The following is a 19,152-nucleotide window of genomic DNA, read 5'->3' on the forward strand; positions in this document are numbered from 1 at the left end:
ACAGGTGGCAGCCGCTGCAGGGGGAGCCGGCTGGCGCCTCCGCTCGGGGCCAGGACCTTCATTTCATTGACACCAAAGCATCATTCCTCATCATTGTGACCTTCGGTTCATGAGTTGCCTTAAGATACATGGACGGTGAATGGGACCAGGGCCCCTCCCCGGGCTCCAACCCTCTCCCGGCCCCGGGGAGACAAAAGCCGGCTCCTCCGGGAAGAACCAGGGCGCAGTCCTGATCCCAAACCGCTTTCGTGAAAACACGTCCCTCTCCCCCTGGAGCCCCGGCCTTCTCTGCTTTCTGTTCTCCAGGAAGCCTCGGGTTTGCAAAGTCTAGGTGGACGGGACTTAGCGGTTCAGCTTCACCGGTGGCAGGGGGGCGGCGGTGACCGTCCCAGGTCGGCTGCCACAGGCGATCGCCGAAGTCTTAATAAACCCGGGACTGTCGCAGCCAGGCCTCCCAGGTGCTTCCCTGGGGTCCAGGAACAATACACCAAGCTTTCCTGGGGCCAACAATACATAATCCTAAGGTGTTCGCTCAGCTGGTCCCTACTTGGCCAAGAATTAGCCCCCGAGGGACCTGAAAACCCAGTTGGGTGGTTTTCAGGATGAAGGCGTAGGATGACCGCGCTAATTAAGACGTCAGCAGTGGGCTGGGCTGGGGCAGGTGGGGCAGTGACGGGTGGCAGCCCTGGCAGGGGCGCTGGGGGCCAGCAAAGGGCAGAGGGGCTCAGTGGGCCTCCCCTGCCTTCCCTGGGCCTCGCCCACCCTGGCGCCCCGGGCATCGGAAACCGGGCGCTGGGCTAGGCTGCAGGAACAGATCCTCACTTGGGGAGATGATTTAGGCTCTTGGCAGCAGCTTCCTCTCCTGTGAACCGGGCGTAATTACGCCAGCCTTGCCAGGTCGGGGACTGCGTTATGAATCAAGTGCACACGAACTATCGGCATAAATATCAGGGAACATCACGTCTCTGCTTCTACTTTACTTTTTGGGCTTTAGTTTCTTTGCATTATGTAAAATCTTATTTACAATCTCTTATTTATACTTTAAAAAAATATTTTTTATTGATTTTTAAAACAGAGGAAGGGAGAGGGAGATAGAAATATTGATTGGCTGCCTCCTGCACACGCCCTGACCGGGGATCAAGCCCCAAACCTGGGCACGTGCCCTGACGGGGAATCGAACCCGGGAGCTTCTGATGCGCAGGACGATGCTGTGTCCTGAGCACACCGGCCAGGGCTATTTTCTAATTTGAATGAGACATGGAAGCCCAGTGGGAGTAACCGTGGTCTCCTCATTGCTTCAGTTGTCTTTCGATCTCAAACCGCGCTCTGTCTGAAGATGTTCGGTCTCCTGTTAGTACCTATAGTCATGGACAACAGAAAGGCAACACACGGAACAATAAATAATTTTTTAAATGTGTGGCACAGTCATAACAGACTACAAGGAGCCACTAAAAAATTATCATTTCAAGTTTATATTTATTGACATTGCAAGACAGTCACAATTTATTAGGTAAAAAATAAAGTTCACCCGGCTGGGCATGGCTCAGCGGTTGAGCATCGACCTGGGATCCAGGCGATCGGGGTTCGATTCCCGGTCAGGGCACATGCCCGGGTTGCAGGCTCGATCAATGACTCTCTCCTCATTAATGTTTCTCTCTCTCTCTCTCCCTCTCCTTTCCTCTCTCTGAAATCAATAAAGATATATTTAAAAAATAATAAAATAAAAAATAAAGTTCAAAATCATCAGTTAAGATCCTGTCTTTGCAAAGTAAATATTGAAAACTATACGGACGCACAGAAAAAAGCCCAGGAGAATAAATACTAATATGTACGGTGTTTAGCTGTGTGGGGGTCGGGGTGTTGATGGGCAGCATTTTTAAAAAAATCTATATTTTCTAATTTTTCGCAAAGAAAATGACTTACTTTTGTAATAAAGAAAAGCTATTTGTGGAAATGTTTAGCTGCCTGGTTTTAATGCTTTCTGGAACAAGGCAGAGCGTAAGTTAATTATTTAATGAAAGAAAAGGTCCTGTTGACAATACCGTGTATTTGTGAGAACATTGTAGATTCTAGGACAAGACTGATTTTTGGGTGTCTGTCCTCTTGGTTTTCTCAGCTCCCCTGAATGTGCCTGGGGGTGCTCAGCCCTTGTTAAAGACGAGAGGGCCGGGTCCCAGAGTGGTGACGGGATCTGCTTGGTGTCGTGGAGAACTCCGGGGTCCTCGCCAGGCTGGGGCCGGGGCCCGCCAGCTGCTGCTCTGTGCCCACCCGGGCACCACGGTTGAAATGCTGGAATTACGTTGTCAATCCGTACTGTTCATTCCGTCCAGGCACCTCCTTCACGATGGGATCCCTTCTTCCTCGGCTGCTTTATTGGGGTAGGAGGGAGGGGGTTGGGGTCCCCTGTTCGGTGAACATTTGTGGGGCACAGTAAAGTCCTGGGGGGGGGAGAGAAAGGAGACAAATTAGGATGCTGCCTGAAAGGAGACCTGGAGACCTAACCATAGCCCTGTGGGGGTGGCCCTCAGCCTCAGGGGGCCGGGGAGCCTCCCAGACGGTTGGCACTTGAGGGGTGGCAGTGGGCAGGCCACACACACGAGCTGGGGACCCGGAGAGAGAAGGCAGCCCTCGGGCACCTCTGGTCCAGGACCCCGAGGAAGTGCCAGCCTCTCAGACGGGCGGGGGGAGGGGGGAGAAATAGATAGTGGGGGCTATCTACAGTCATAAGAAATACTATTCACGCTCTGTTAACTGTGGCTGGTCTGTTCTGATTAAAGACAGCACATTCTGACCTGCTGAAGGGTGTGTGCCCAGGACCCGGGAGTTAACCTCCAAGTGGGGTCCACCCTGCTCCTGGGAACTGCCCGTCAGCACCGAGAGATCAGCGACCTGGCTGCCAAAGGGGTGGCGCCCTGGGGCGCCCACATTTCCTGTAGCCTGTAACCACTGTGCCCGTTCCTGCTCCTTTCGCCCGCTTCCCCGTAACCTTCCAGCTGGCTTCGGGGGGAGGAGAGCAGATTTTTGTGGGCGATCTGCTGCTCCCCCAAACCGCCAGCAATACTGGAAAATAAAATACTCGTATGTGATTCAACCTTGTCTCAGCTTAACTGGCTCAAGTAGTGACAGGCAACCTGGACACAAGCGTTTCCCAGTTTCAGCCCCACAAGAATGGTCCGCACGCCTCAGCAAGGGCCGGTCGGGCACCCCGCGAGGCCGGCCCCCCACACGCCTTTCTTCGCCTCCTGTTTCACGCTCCCGGGGCTGGCTCGCAACGCAAGCCCTTGCCGCCTTCCAGAACGAAGGCAGGCCGAGCCCGAGCCCGGAGCTCGGTGCCCGGGGGGGAGAGGGGCACCGGAGGTCCCGCCTGTGAGCGTGGGCTGCTGTCCAGGAGCAGGGCCCGGGGAGCCCGACGGCGCCCACGTCGCTCGCGGTGTCTCACCTTCTGCTTGTCCACAGCCGGGATGCTAATCTCTCCCTGCAGACTGTTGGAGGATTTTGAGGCAATTCATGGAAAAGGCCTGGGAGATAGGAAGACTCGATAAATGCCAGTCACCACTTGGACCACAGTCCCTTGGTCGGGAAAAGGCAAAGGCTGGTGGAGTGGCCCTGGGGGTCCCAGCCAGCCGGGCTCTGAGACAAAGGAAGACTCCGCACATCACCATTCATTTTCCTGAAAAGATTCTTTCCTATCTATTAGCGACGTACTATAAATAGATTACTTTTGTTTTCCTAGAAAAACACGTCTGCTAGCCTTGTATTCTGGGATGTTAGTGTTCTTTCATCTTTGCTTGTTAAAAAAACATCTTTCGAATGGTTTGCCTTCCACAGGAAAATAAATAGTACGTAATTTCTGGAGGGACCTTATAAATGATTTCATCTCTCAGTTTAAAACAAATTTAGTGTAATCAGATGACTGCAAAGCTAATACTGAGTTTTCTTCCACCGCTGCTTCTTGGCCTCTCAGCTAAAATCCTCAAACCCTCCCTCTTCCTCCCCCCGCCCCCTTCATTTTTTTGCCCAACTGCATCCCGCTGCAGAGACAGGTGAGAAACTGGCTGAAGTGTTACCTACAAGTCCACATACGGTGGTCGTTTCTCTGGGCAGGTGGTTGGAGGCCACGTGCTCAGCCGACGAGCTCGGGGGCGGCCTCGCAGCCGCCTCGCAAACTTGGGGACCTGAAGTAACCACAAAAGATGGTCTCAAATGAAAACTTTTTAAGTAAAAGCAGTTCATGGCAGGGAGTCATGTCCTAGGCCAGTATCTTCCCTGACCAAGGTCCATCTTCACCCTCACTGAGCCTGTCTATTGTCTTTTGCATCTGGGATAACATGTCATTGGAATGTCAGGGTAACCCCCCTTTTCCAGACCCCACTGGGCACAACCAGGGTACCAGGGTGGGAACCATAAATGCTCTCATTGTTAGTGGTATCATGTTTATCACTGACCGTCAACCGTCCTGCACTCACGTGTCTGTCTTTTCGCTTTCTATCCAATCCCAGAGGTTCCCCCACTTTGCTTTCTCCCGCCTCCCTGATCCATCACCAACGGACTTCATGAAACCCACTTACGTCCCGTCTTTGGATTCTAATGTATAAAACAAGGTACAAAATTGCCGTTCTCCGGAGCGTTGTCTCAGTCCATTCATATTTTGCTTCTCGACATGTGTCGACAGTTTGGCTCAAGGAAACTCAAAAATTCTTCACAGGTTTGACTGTTTCTTACATTAACACTCTCCCCCCCGCCCCCCAATTCATGTGAAATCCTGACCCCTCGGACCTCGGAATATGACCACACTTAGAAATAGGGCCACTGCAGATGTAATTGCTTAAGGTGAGGTCATACTGGAGTAAGGGGGCCCTTAACGGAGCGTGACCGGTGTCTTTATAAATGAAGGAAATTAGGACACAGACACACACACGGAGGACCCCACGTCGGTGTGAAGGCAGGGATCAGGCGATGTGCCTACGAGCCAAGGAGCACCGGAGGGTGCCAGGAAACCCCCAGAAGCTGGGGTCGGCTGGGACAGATTGTCCCTCGGCCTTTGGAGGGAGCGGCCCTGCTGATGCCTTGATTTCCAAGCTGCGGCCTCCAGACTGTGGGACCATCCGTAGCCCCAGCGGGTGGAACTTGGTTGCAGCAGCCAGAGCAGACTGAGTGTCTCCTCGGAGCCCCTCTTCTCGCCAGCAGCAGGACAGCCCGGGCGAGGGCCCACTGTGCCACCTCGTTGCTGGAACGCGTTCGTGCAGGCGCCCGGCAGCCAGGGGTGGCTTGTTGGGGACCAAGCCGCTCTCACGATGTCCAGACGGGACAGCCGCCTGCTCCAGGCCTCCCCCCGTGAAAGCAGCCTCCAGGGCCCGGGAAGCCCCGGCTCGGGCCGTTTTAAATCATTCCACGCGGGAGGAGTACGGCCTTTCCCGTCAGTGGTCACTGCCCCTCTGCTCTGATAAAAGCCCTGCAGGGCCACAGGACCAAGGGAGGACACAGAGGACAAGGCTCCAGGCAGCCCTGCCCCATCTGCCTTCCAACGAGCGGCTTCGAGAACGGGCTGCCCCTTTGGCCAGTGGTCTAACGCCCGCCCCTGGGGTTCCAGCTCTGGCCCAGGCTGTGCCAACAGTGTGGAGGCTGAATGCACCTTAAAAAGCAGAGCCCACGGCTCTGAGCGTCCTGCTCCTGAGCCGCATCAAGACTCGGAGGGCAAGAGGCCAGGAACGTGGCCTCCACCATCAGTCTCTCATCAACTCTTCCTGACAGCTCGCCTCCTTCCAGCACCCCCTGTGCACCAGACACTGCAACGGGCACTTCTTGTGAGTTGTGTCCTTCCCTCCTCTCTGCTTAGGAGGTGATTCCTTTCATTACCCCATCTTATGCAGGAGGAAACCGAGGCGCAGAGCTAGTGGGTGGTAGAGCCACGCTCCACGCTGGAAACCACAGAGCTGCAGCGTCCCCGTAGGAGTGCTCTCCGCTGGGAGAGCCCCGGGGCAGACAGCAGGCGGAGCACGACTGGTAGGCGCCCTGAGGTCACCAGGGGCAAGGTCGGGGCCGGTCCGGGCGTACATTTCCCTCTGAGCCTGCTGCCCAGCGGGTCGTAAACACACCCTGCATTGCTGAGCGGGGCCCTGATATCCACACAGTTCCCATTTCTCTCATAAAGAGGCCGAGGTCTGGTAAGGTGAAGAGACTGGTCCCAAATCCCAGCGCAAATCAGTGGCAGAACCAGGCCAGGAGCAGATGTCCTGGTTTCCAGCCCAGCAAACTTTGTTAAATGCCATGTTCTGCCTTAACAAGAGGGAGTAATTTTCTTCCACAGCCTGAGAGATTCTTAAAAGATGCTGAGAAACCCTTTTCTGTCACTCAGGTTGTGACGTTTCGGCTGGGTTTGCCAAAGCAGGTCTTCATGGGAGTGTGAGAAGTGGGACTGGTATCATGACTCCCAACTGGGACAAGCGTCCACCTGCTGTAGGCGGACTCCCCTGAGGGAGACCAAACTGGCCGAAATCTTCCAAGACCACACTTTCAGTGTGGCGTTGAGTGAACTAACCTTTTGCTAAAAGTCTATCAGTCCTACACTAACTGTACAATCACTGATGAATTTCAGCTGAAGACAAGGGAATCATTTCAGTGCAATACTGAGAGAGCAGATAGCAACTGTTGGTGGTTCTTGAGATACGTCTACAAAATTTTTTCATCCATTCAACCACTTCACCCATCCATCCGTCCATCCGTCCATCCATCCATCCATCCATCCATCCATCCATCCATCCATCCATCCATCTGTCCATCCATTCATCTGTCCATCTATCCATCCATCCACCTATCCAACCATCAGTTTATTCACTGGTCCTTACTCTGTGCAAAGTATTCTGTTACACCTTAGGATTCACAAAGAACTAGACGCAGCTCTTGCCCTTAGAAGAGTTTATTCTCTAGTAGTGGAGTCAGGTTGGAAACCTGTAACCACAATTTCATGAATTCAGTAAGGGAACTAGCCAAAGGCCTGAGGAGGCTGCAGAGGACTCCCTGGAGGGAGTGACATTTAGTTGGGTCCTGAGTAGGAATGTGTTGTACAGAAAATGGGGGAGAGGGTTTTCCAGATAGAGAAGCAAAGACGAGCGACAGTGTGGTGTGGACTGGGCAGGTCCCGGCAGTGAACCTTGTGTGGTGCGCAGTTCAAATCACATTTGTAAGGTGTGTTCAACCCTTGTCTCGGTCATTCTCCAACAACCCTGTAAGGTGTGTGTGTGTGTGTGGGGGGCAATGCCAGGACAGAAAATGTGGCAGTTACTCAGAGTCAGCAAATAGTTAATGTCTTTTGAGCGCTCACTCGGTGCCAGGTCTTCACAAGCAATCCTGAGGCATCACCTCTACTTTCTGGACAAGAACATTGAGACGCAGAAGTTCAATGAGCTCCCGAGTCACACACTAGCAGGTGGCCGAGATCCTGGCCAGGTCTTCAGCCCCAGTTAGCTACATTCACTGTCCCTTCAGGTGACAGGATGAGCTCAGGTGATGAAATCGGTAGCAATCCCAGCTCTGGAGCTTAACCTTGAGTTCTTAGCTTCCTCTACTACCAAAGGCTCCCTATGACTTGTTCTCAAACGAGTAGACACAGGGCCCCGAGGAGACGCTGTGAGCGATGCAAAAGGCGCAGGAGAGACGCCGCCTGCCAGGAAGAACCCGCCCGAGCGGCAGCCCCGGTGATCGCTCCGCGCACTCACCCTCCTCTGCCTCCTCTCCGACTGCGGATCCTCTAAACAAGATAAAATCAGAACCAAAAAGCTAAACAGGCTCTGTGAGCCCTCCCTCGCTGCCAGGGCAGCCCAGCGCTGTTGTCCCCGGTGGTTTCTAGGCCCATTTCTAGGAGAGGCCGGAGGTGAGGGCTGGGGATCAGCAAGGGGGGAGGCTGGCTAGGGGCTCTGGGTCCCAGGACGCCATCAAGAGGCCACCAACTGAACAAACTCCGCGGGAACAGGCCCGGCTCCCTGTCCTCCTGTTTTAGGACCACTGCCACCCCAATCTCCTCCCCTGCCCCCAGAAACCCGCCCGGTGTCCTGAGAGCTCTCCCCCTAGTGAAGATTTGAATCAGGCTCTCATGAGATGTGAGGTCTGCCGGCTCGTCACCCTCAGGTCAGGCACAGCCCCTGGTGAGGCTGGTCAGGGGAGAGGGCCCCGGAGCTGGGGCTGTAGGGCCGGTGCCCGGGGGCTCTCGGGTTCCTCTCTGAGTTACACAGTGAGGTTTACATCACACACACACACACACACACACACACACACACACATGTGTATATATAATAAGTCTGTGGGTCAGTACCAAACTGGGAAGCCACCCAGGTATCAAAACCAAGACACTCACATTTTACCCTTTACACTTGGAACTGTGGGAGGAAAGGAAAGCTGCTATTGGGTTAGGAAGCCCACTATGTGCTGGGATCACAGCCGCAGGAGAAGAGAAATTGTGGGATGTGCAATTATAAGTCAGTACCAAAAAAAAAAAAAAGGGCCTGACCGGGAGCAGCTCAGCCGTTGAGCATCGACCTAGGATCCAGGAGATCGGGGTTCGACTCCAGGTCAGGGCACATGCCCGGTTTGCGGGCTAGGCAGCCAATCAATGACTCTCTCATCATTGATGTTTCTATCTCTCTCTCTCCCCCTCCTTTCCTCTCTCTGAAATCAATAAAGATATGTTTAAAAAAAAAAAAAGGGAATAGTCAGTGAAAGACCTAAGCTGGGATTCGAACCCTGGACAGGTTGGTTCAAGGGTCCATAAGCTTAACCACTACACCATGGATGTTATAGGGCTCACGTTTGATTAAATGAGTGGGCACTAGAGCTCAGCCACAGTGGCACCCAAAACTCACTCTCACAGGCAGATTCTCTGTTGATTTAACCTACTTGCCCAAGACAGAACTGCAGGCAGAGAATATTTTTTGGGTAGCACACAGTAACATAACTCTATAGTTTATAGCAAAAGTTAACTTCAAAGGAAAAAACGCACCCATGTCTACTGCCAGAGAGAGTAGTTTCAAGCTTACCCAAGGCAGAGGGTCACTTCAGTACTTAGACGCCCAGGTTCAGCAGGCGGTGAGTGACTTTCAGGATCCCGCTCGTTTTCTGTCCCATCCCGCCCCTGGTGGCCCGAGCTCTGGTCTCATGTTGAGCACTGTGATTAAGATGAATGTTTATAAGCACCAAGGAAAAGTAATATTGTGCCTGGTTACTTTGCCTCGAACCAAATCATTTTCCTGGGTCTTTCTTACCAAGAATTTTGAGACAAGCAGAAGAACCCCTCAGGCCTATTCTGACCCTAATGTGCAAATCTGTGCACACATGGCCTCTCCGCCCTGGCAAGTCATCTAGATCCGTCAATCAAGCTTTAGATAAACAGCCACCGCACCCAGTTGTATCTGTGATATGACTTCACCCTCTGGGCGGAGGGCCAGAGCCTCTCCACAAAGGCCGTCGTCATTCTGAAGAGAAGTGTAAGAGGAGACGCTCTCCGGGCGGCGACCCGCAGACCTGCTGGCGAGACCTGGGGAAGCAAAAAACAGAAAGGATGCAAGTAACCCAGTGGGGTCCTTAGGTTAGGACAGGAAAGGGTGTCACGGTGCTCAGGGACAGCGCAAAAGGGGGGACGCAATCGTTCAAGATGCACTGATCCATTGTGGTCGAGGGCCATGACCTGGGAGGAAAACAGGCTGGAGGAGAGCAGGTGACTTGGGGGGACTCCCAGGGCTCCTGTTTCCTGGGGGACGCCTTGAGCAATGGTGGTGGAAACCTAGCCAGTAAAGACTTCATGAAGCGCTGTGCTTATAAGTACTCACAACACAAGTGTATTTATAATAATACTTATACATGTGGAAATGGAAGTATGTTTAGTGTCTGCACTTCTTTCCTCCAATGCCAAACGTCCAGGCACCGCACAGGCGCCCTGAAAACGCTGGCCGAGGAAATGCCTGGAGGTGGGCTGAGGGTCATGACCCAAGCAGAGCCCCTGCCTGTCTCCTCTGGCCCGGGTAGTCAGGAGACATCTGCTGGCCTCATGCTATTGGACTGTGAGCTCCTAGAGGGCAAGAGGGGCAGTGAGCGTCCCAGCTGGGATCCCCAGTTGTCCACACTGTAAATGTTCAGACCGATGACATGACAGCCTGGACCTGGCAGGAGAGCTCACAGCTCGCCAGAGGTGTGGCCCAGGGCCCCCAGGAGTCAGGTGATAAGACAGCTGATCCTGAAAACCCCTGGGTAATGTGAGTCTGTTTACACACAGGCACAGACAAGGAGCTTGGGGCAGCCCTCACCTGGTCGTCGGCTGTGCCATGCTCCCACAGAGTCTGCTGGCACCCATGGGAGTGCCTGGGGAATGGACACGCCTGCCCCACACCTGATCATCCAGCGGAAACTGGGGCTGTGTTGGAGTTCTCCCAGTTGGGGCCAGAGGTGGCTCTGTCACTCTTGCTGGTCCTTGCTGAGGGCGGCAATTCTGCACGTGACGGAGGATCACAGGCTGCTGGGGACAACAGCCCTCGCGGGGCTTCCTGGCAGCTCTGGATTGTGGCTCAGAAAGTCTGTCTCTCCCTGCCCCCCCCCCCCAATGCAGAGCGGGAGAAAGTCAGGCACATGAACTGTTGGAGGAGGGTTAGTCCACGAAGCCAGGTCAGATGGTTAGCACTCGGGGGGAGAGGGGGAGCCAGATCCTGTTCTTCAGCCTAGTCTCCGATTAATTCCAGATGGCGTGAAGAATTAGATGTAAGACGTGGCGCCATTGAAACAGAAACTTCAAAGGTGCTCCGGGTTAGAGGATGATCCCATGGCTGAGCCTCCCCATCACAAGAGAGGGGGGGAGTTAGAGAGAAAGGCCTGCTGGGCTTCAATACGCAAACCACAGAGCCTGCCCCCCCTCACCCCGCGGAAGACACCGAAACACAGGGGACAAACCACGAAATATCTGTGACACAGACAATGCGGTTCACAGCATTCCTACTGGAAGAATTCTTACAAACCAACAGAAAGCGGAAAACAGCAACAAGTCAAGGAATGCGAATATATGCTTCACAAAAGAACTACAGATGGATAATATACATGTAGAGGTAGTAAAACCAGCTAGAAATCAAATGCTACTTAAACCAACATCGGTCTATCACGTCAGCTATCAAATGAGCCAATATTTGGAAAATTACATTGTTCTAAGGATGTGATTATGATCACACGAGCTCATTGCCGTAAATTAGCACCGCTTTCCGTAAAATGAATGTAAGGAAGATTAAATACACGCCTGCTCTCTGAAAGGCAATGACTGCTCTTGGAATTTATTCTAAGGAAATAACAAAAACCGTAAGGACACGGATGAAGACTTACATTTAAGGCCCTGGCTGCTGCGGCTCGGTGGCTAGAGCGTCGGCCCACACACCTAAGGGCCTCGGGTTCAATTCCCGACCAAGGGCACGTACCTCGGTTGCAGATGCAATCCCCGGCCCTGGTCAGGGCACATGCAGGCGGCAACCAATCGCTGTGTCTCCCTCACATCGATGTTTCTCTCTCTCCCCCTTCCCCTCCCCCCTCCCTCCCTTCCATTCTCTCCAAAAATCAATGGAAAAAGTATCTTCTGGTGAAATCGGGAAAGGCCCAAATGCCCATCAGCTGGGAATTCATGTGAAAAAGCCACATCTATGTGACATGCTGTCACTAATCAATAATCAACGATGCCTGTAACTCAATGCTAAGCAACTCGAACTACACCGCACTGTGTACAAATATGACTCCAGCTTTGGAGTGTCTCTCTCTCTAAAACCAATCAATTAAAAATAAATAAGTAAATAAGCAAGACGATCCTGAAAACGGACAGCGGAGCTGGGTGCCCACCCCTGTGGAGATGGAGACTTACTCTGAAGCTACCGGCAGGAAGGGGGTGCGTCACGGGCAGAAAGGCAGACGAACAGGCCGCCGGGACAGAGCAGCGGGAACAGAACATGCGCTGTGACGCTTCCAGCCGGGTCATAACCAGAGATTCTCACTGCCAACCGGGGAAGCAGGAGTTTCCATACATGGTTCTGGGTCAATGGGCCACCCGTAGGGGAAACATTTCTCTTCCCAGCCACCTCACACCATACAGAGAAATCAATTCCAGATCCACTGTAGACCTAACGTGAGCAGCAAAACAGTAACAACTGCAGGGGAATGTCTTCGTGACGTGGAATAAGCGCATGTTTCTAAGACACACCAAACGCCCACCATAGTGGAAAATAGTGACTTACTGGATTGCGTCAAAACTGAGAGCTTCTAGTCATCAAAGGACAGATGGAGAGGGCGGACGGCATGGGACAAGAGGTCTGCAGTCTACCTGACCGCAGGACTCTCCCCCGACTGTATCAGGAGCTCCTCTCGGCAGCGACAGCAAAAAGACAACCCCGAGGGGAAAATGTGAGAGGCTCCAAGGGCCCCTGCTCAGAGCCGCCCTAATGAGCAGGGAAACGAAACAAAGTAACTCAGTTTGTGATCACCTGATAGGGCAGCTGGGGGAAAGTAACACTGAGGGGAAAGTAACACTGAGGGGAAAGTAACACTGTGGGGAAAGTAACACTGTGGGGAAAGTAACACTGTGGGGAAAGTAACACTGAAGGGAAAGTAACACTGTGGGGAAAGTAACACTGAGGGGAAAGTAACACTGTGGGGAAAGTAACACTGAAGGGAAAGTAACACTGTGGGGAAAGTAACACTGAGGGGAAAGTAACACTGTGGGGAAAGTAACACTGAAGGGAAAGTAACACTGAGGGGGAAAGTAACACTGGGGAAAGTAACACTGAGGGGAAAGTAACACTGAGGGGAAAGTAACACTGTCTTAAGTTCCCTGTCTTGGGTCTGCCGGGGCTCAGGCCCTGCTGAAGCCACGGCCAGAAGATTTTTAATCAGATCGAAAACTAAACCGAGTGACAGGCAACGGAAAGGTGTCAGTGCCATTGGTCATCAGAGGAATGCAAGCGAAAGCCGTAAGGAAAACCACTCACGCCCATCAGAAAGGTGCGAATGAAGGCCCAGCCGGCGTGGCTCAGAGGATGAGCATCATCAGCCTATGATCCAGGAGATCTCGGTTTCGTTTCTGGTCAGGGCACAGGCCCGGGTTGTGGGCTTGGTCCCCAGCGAGGGGCATGTGGGGGGCAGCCGATTGGCGACTCTCTCTCATCATTGATGTGTTATCTCTCTCTCCCTTTCTCTGAAATCAATAAAAATATATATTTTTTAAAAAGTGAAAATGAAAAAACAGACAACAGTGTTTGGTGACAGATGTGGAGCCCCTGGAATGCTCACTATGCTGCTGAGTAGGTGAAGGTGGCCAGTTCTCTGCACATCCTTTGGGAAAACTGGCTGTTTTTACTAAAGTTATATGTGTATATATATATACACACACACACACACTCACATATATATATTACCCAAAGACATGAACGAGAATGCTCATAGGCACATTATTAGCAACAGCTCAAAAATGAACACTTCCTCCCAAAAGAAACACCCAGACGTCCGTTAACAGGATGAACACAGACATGGTGATGTTTCCATACAACGGAGCAGGAAGTCCCAGCGAAACGACGGCACCACAGCTACCAGCGAAAGTGTAGCGTGAAGGGAAAGAAACCAAGTTCCCAAAGATAGACCTGCACCGTTGGAACACCAACCTCTGGTGTCAGGATTCAGACTAGAAAGGATGCGGGGATGGGAGGAGCCTGAAGCGGCTGTTTTCCCATTTGTGTCTGAAAGGTACAGTTGCGGTCCGGGCTCCTCCAGCCCCTTTGCCTCATTATTTCCAAGGCCAGTGGGTTGTTCGTCAACAAACTGGTTAACTGGCTCCTGACACTAACACCCGCCCGGAAGGTCCCCTCCCCCAAATCTATGTCACCACACCTGGAATGGGGACCATGAGGCCTGATGACCCTCAGGGCCACAGCACCAGCCACACCAGGAGCCTGGAGGGTAGAAGGACACAGGGCCTGTGGTAACCCTTCCAAAGAGCCCTGCATTTCCCAGGTTAGTGGGGTGACTGGGCACAGCCTCAGAGGAGGGCACCGGGCTCCTGCCCTGGATGGAGTGGACGGTGGCCCCAAACCCACAGCTCGTGGCTTGGTCCAGAATCAAGGGAATTCGCAGCCCACACACCACAGTGGGGAGGGTGGCTGGTGGTTCCAAGGGGGATCACGGGCTCCAGCTCTGTGTGGTTTGGCAACATGACACCCAGCAACACTAACATCTTCAACCTCAAACCTCCCCTGAGTGGGAGGAAGGGCCCAGGGAACCGTTCCCACCCCAGTCTGCAGGGCTGCCTGCCTGTGACCTGGACCTGCAGCTCCTTGGAGTGACACCTGCCCTTCTCTGGACTGGGGGTGGGCAGGGCTGGGGCACAGGGAGGAAAAACTCGCCATGCCTTCTGCTTCTACAGACGGTGACTTAGTCAGGGTTCTCCAGAGAAACAGAACCCATGGATGGATGGATGCATGGATGGATGGGTGGATGGATGGATGGATGGATGGATGGATGGATGGATGGATGGATGGACGGATAGATAGATATGGAGATGGGGTGGGGGGAGACAGAGAGGGGGTGCGATTACCAGGAACTGGCTCATTCGATTAAGGAAGCGGAGATGCCCCAGGTCTGCCTGCCGTCTGCAAGCCTCAGGCCTGGGAAAGCCCGTCTGAGACAAAGACTGAGAACCAGGGAGACGATGCGGTAAATCCCAGCCTGAAGGCGGGAGATGAGCTGTCCCAGCTCAACCAGAGGCCGGAGAACAGGAGGAACCTCCTCAAGCCGCCTTTACTCCAGTCAGGCCCCCAGCAGACCCGGGGGGTGCCTGCTCAGGCTGCGAGGGCTCCTGCACCCCTGATGCCGGCTTCGTCTAACGCCCCCACGGACACCCGGACACGGTGTTGAGTCTCACACTGCACGGTGAGTCAGGGGACACGGAAAACGAATCATCACAGACAGGATAAACATTAAAAAAAAAAAGTGTGTTTTATTTCAGAGAGAGGAAGGTGAGGGAGAGGGAGAGAGAAACATCAGTGATGAGAGAGTCATTGGTCGGCTGCCTCCTGCACGCCCCCCACTGGGGATCAGGCCGCCACCTGGGCATGTGCCCCGACCGGGAATCGAACCCTGACCTCCGGGTTCATAGGTCGATGCTCACCTGCTGAGCCTCGCTGGCCGGGCAGGATAAACATTTTTGTCTTCGCACCACAAATACCTGCCCACCCCCTGCGGTGGGTTTCTGTTTACTCAAAGGGGCGCCTGCGAGGCTGGGGGAACTCGAGGACTGACCTTAACAGGGACGTGCCACAACCTGTCACTGCCCAGCAGCAGCAGGACCCCCCACAGGGAGGCGGGCGTGTCCCGAGAGTGGAAGCCGACGTCCCTGCTGCTTCGCGCCTGCGTCAAAGGGACCACGTTCAGAGCAAAGAACCGCACGTTCTGGGCAAGAGAGACGTTTGACATATTAAAAAGAAGCATTCGGAGGAAACGCCAAGACCAGATGGCAAAGAAGGGCGTCCTTGACTGTCACGGAGGCTTAGAAAGGAGAGCCCTCAGCCCCGACGCCCACAGGGCAACGGAGACGCGAGGGGACCGCCCGCTGGACGATTCATCGCGAGCAGGGCGGCCAAAGGGCTGCGTTCAGATGGAAAACCACGCGAGCACCAGGAGACCGTCTGCGGGAAGCTGCCGGGGCTTCTGTGTGATGACATTCAAACTAAAAAGCCTTGACATTTGCTCTGATTTTTCAAGGGGCGGGGGGAGGGGTGTGTGAAAAAATAAGAAAGCGCACGTGTGCCTGAGAGAAACGGCAACTGATCTAGGAACATAACGTTTCTATTACGATCCGGAGCAAAGCGTCGATGTCTGTGGTGGGAGCTTCACTGTCCCAAGGCTTAGGAAAAATGCCGAGCCGGCGTGGCTCCGCAGCTGAGCGTCGGCCTATGAACCAGGAGGTCAGGGTTCGACTCCCGGTCAGGGCACAGGCCCAGGCAGTGGGCCGGATCCCCAGTGGGGGGCGTGCAGGAGGCAGCCGATCGATGTCTCTCTCTCTCCCTCTCCCTTCCCCTCTCTCTAAAAATCAATAAAAACATATTAAAAGAAAAAATGACAGTGAAGGAAGCACCCATTGGTCTCTTTACCATCAGCGACGTTGGGGACACCCTCACAGTGGCCTCATTTTAATTGAACCAGCTCTTTAAAGGCCCATCTCCCACAACACACACACCTGGGAGTGGGGTGCTCGGGGGGGGGGGTGACAGGGCAAATCCCGCTGGGAGGGAGGGGAGAACACGGGGCCTCTTCCTTCACCGAACGCTCCTCACCAATCAGTTTCCTTCTATTGGGGTCCCCACCATGTCCACCCTCTCCGTGGCCTCGCAGTTGCAAAGGGGAGTAAGCGGGCCCCAGGGTCATGACACCTCTAAGCCTCCCAGGCCCTCCATTAACACGGGCTCTTCACCAGGGGTGGTGGGAACAGAACTGACCATGGAGCGGAGGTGGCCCCCGAGTCCCTCGAGCATCCTTTCTCCGTCCGGCCCCAAATGTGTCACCTGTAAGGGAGCGAGGTGACCTGACCTCTGCCCTTCAGGTTATTCCCTGAAAAGCCCCCAAGTGGAGCGGACGGCGAGGGTCAGGCTCACGGGTCTCACACTGATCTTGTATCAAATACATGGCACAAATTAGAATTTTTTTTGTGTTAGTGACAAAACCTCTGCTCCCTGCAGCTGCGTCGTGCTTCTCCTGAGCGTTTGTCTGTCTGGGCTGTTTGTAGCCGGCCTCACGCCCCGGAGACTGCGCCCTGCCCGGGGGCCTGCGGTTCTCTACGTGGGCACAAGTGCTCCACAGCGAGAGGGTTCATGTAGCTGAATGGCCGTGGGCGGGAGGCCCCGAGGGCTCTTCAGAGGTGTCTGACTCAGATGGCTCAATGCGTCCTTCCACGGGGGTGACACGCGTCGCCCAGGCGTGAGTAATGGCCGTGACTCGTCCGCCAGGCTCGTTCAGCTCTGTCTATTTTTAGGCTCGATCGTGAGGACTTTGCTGAGCGCTCTCTTTACAGGCAAGTGAGAGCCCCTGTCTGAGAGGCTGTCCACAGAGAGAAAGGGACACGGCGTGTGTGGAAATGATGTGAGCGTCCGAGCGACGCTGTTCCACGCAGACGAGGGCAGGGGTGAATCCGAGAGCGGGGTCTCAGTGGAGGGCGCTCCTGAAGCATCCAGCGCCCTGCGGACGGGTCCACCAGCAGCCCCAAGAGGAAGGCCGGGCCGCTCCCTCCTCCAAATGCCTTCAGGGTCAGTCCTTTGGCCCCAGCAGCCCTGACCGGCTCATCGCTGTATCCTGGATGGACCCTCTGAGAAACACCAGCCCAGATGTCACAAGAGCTCTTCAGCTTCTGTCCAGGCGATGATTCTGAAATAAGCACCTGTAGTGTGTGACTGCACAGGTCCTGGTATGTGGCGGGCAGGCTGCCTACACTCCCCCGTGAGACAGACAGACAGACACGATGCCCCCGCAGGGTCCTGGTGAGGACTGAAGCAGGACTCAGCAAACCGCAGCCTGGGCGCCAGGGTCGGCCGCGGCCGGTGTCTGCGGGCCCAGCGGGTAAGGGTGGCCTTTACATGGTTCAAGGGGGTAAAAAACAAAAGCAAAACTGAACACAGAATATGCAGCAGACTGCGCAGTGCAAAATGTTTACTATCTGCCTTTCACAGAAAAAGTTTTAAATGAAGATGAATACTCGAAAATCACACAGGGCTCAGCCCCAGGGGGCACTTGGAAATGCTGGGCTTTCACTCCAAAAGTAGGCAACTCCTAGGAGTAATTTAGTTATAGGAAAAGGGTAAACGGGACCCGGCCAGTGGGACAAAGTGTGTAAGATCTTCAGAATATAGAAATGTTTCTGTTCGGCCTCCTGTGTTAATCTGCTGGGGCCGCCATGACAAGATACTCGGGTCTTCACCTGGTCTTTCCTCTGTCTGGTGTCCCTCTGTGTGTCCAAATTGCCTCTTCTTATAAAGACACCAGTCAGAGTAGATTAGGACTCACCCTAATGGTGGTCTTATTTTAACTCACTCCCCTCTCTAAAGGCCTTATTTCCAAACATGGCCACGTTCCAAGGTGCTGGGGTTAGGGCTAATGTATTATGAATCTGAGGGGGATACAATTCAGCCTGTAAACCCCCCCCCTTAAATTGAATATTAATAATTAATAATGCTTATCCCTTTATTAAGAGGTCTCATAATCATGTAACAGCAGGAAAGCCCAGTCCAATTTTAGGGGCCCTTTATGTGGTTGGCATCTGTGCCTTCCCTGTGGCAGAAACATTAACTGCACCCCAAATAGCCATGTGCTCCCCACATTCCTCAGACTCTGGCTCACAGGCGGGGCCACAGGACCAGCTGCAGCTCCCCCCCTGCTGGACCAGCCAGTCAAACTTCATTTTGAGAGCACAGAGCCACAGGTGGAAGCAGCCTGGATCCCTGAGTCACCACGTGGAAGGCAGCTAGCTGCTCTGGGGTCTGGGCCGCATAAAAATGTGTGTAAGAGATAAGCCTTTACCAGGCAAGTCACAGATTTGGCGTTTGATTTGTTATCAGAGCAAAGCCTAATCTAGCTAACACTCTGGTGGCCAGAGATGAACACGGTGAAGGCCCTCTCGTCTCAGACCTGCTGCCTAACTTTGGACGAGCAGCCGGCTCCTGACAGGCTGGCCTCTTGCCCTTTTCCAGCTGGCTGTGGGAACAAGGCCTGGAAAGAATCAATTTCATTCTTCCTGAAGGTTTATAAAACACCAGACTTTCCTTCCAAAATAGCTACGGGTCATCTTCTGAGCAGGGAGCATGCTGTGTGACTGGCTCGGGCCTTTTGGTCAGAGCCTTTTTCACCTGTGATGAAGCAGCTTCCAGCCACCGTCCTCTGCAGCCCTCCAGGGGCTGCACCCCTCCCAGCTCCAGGTGCTCCCTCAGTTTGCTACTGGATGCTCCCAGGACCGGTTCTGCCAAATGCCTCCCTATCCACACAGCAGCACAGATGCAGACACACCTGAGGAAGGGAAGCACCAACGCCGACGTGCTCTGCGCCCGACCCCTACCCCTGCCCCGGTCCCTGGTGCCACAGACTCCAGGTCTCAGACAACTGAGCGCAGGT

This window comes from Miniopterus natalensis, chromosome 6 (assembly GCF_054644295.1).
Source record: "Miniopterus natalensis isolate mMinNat1 chromosome 6, mMinNat1.hap1, whole genome shotgun sequence".
Taxonomy (NCBI): domain Eukaryota; kingdom Metazoa; phylum Chordata; class Mammalia; order Chiroptera; family Miniopteridae; genus Miniopterus; species Miniopterus natalensis.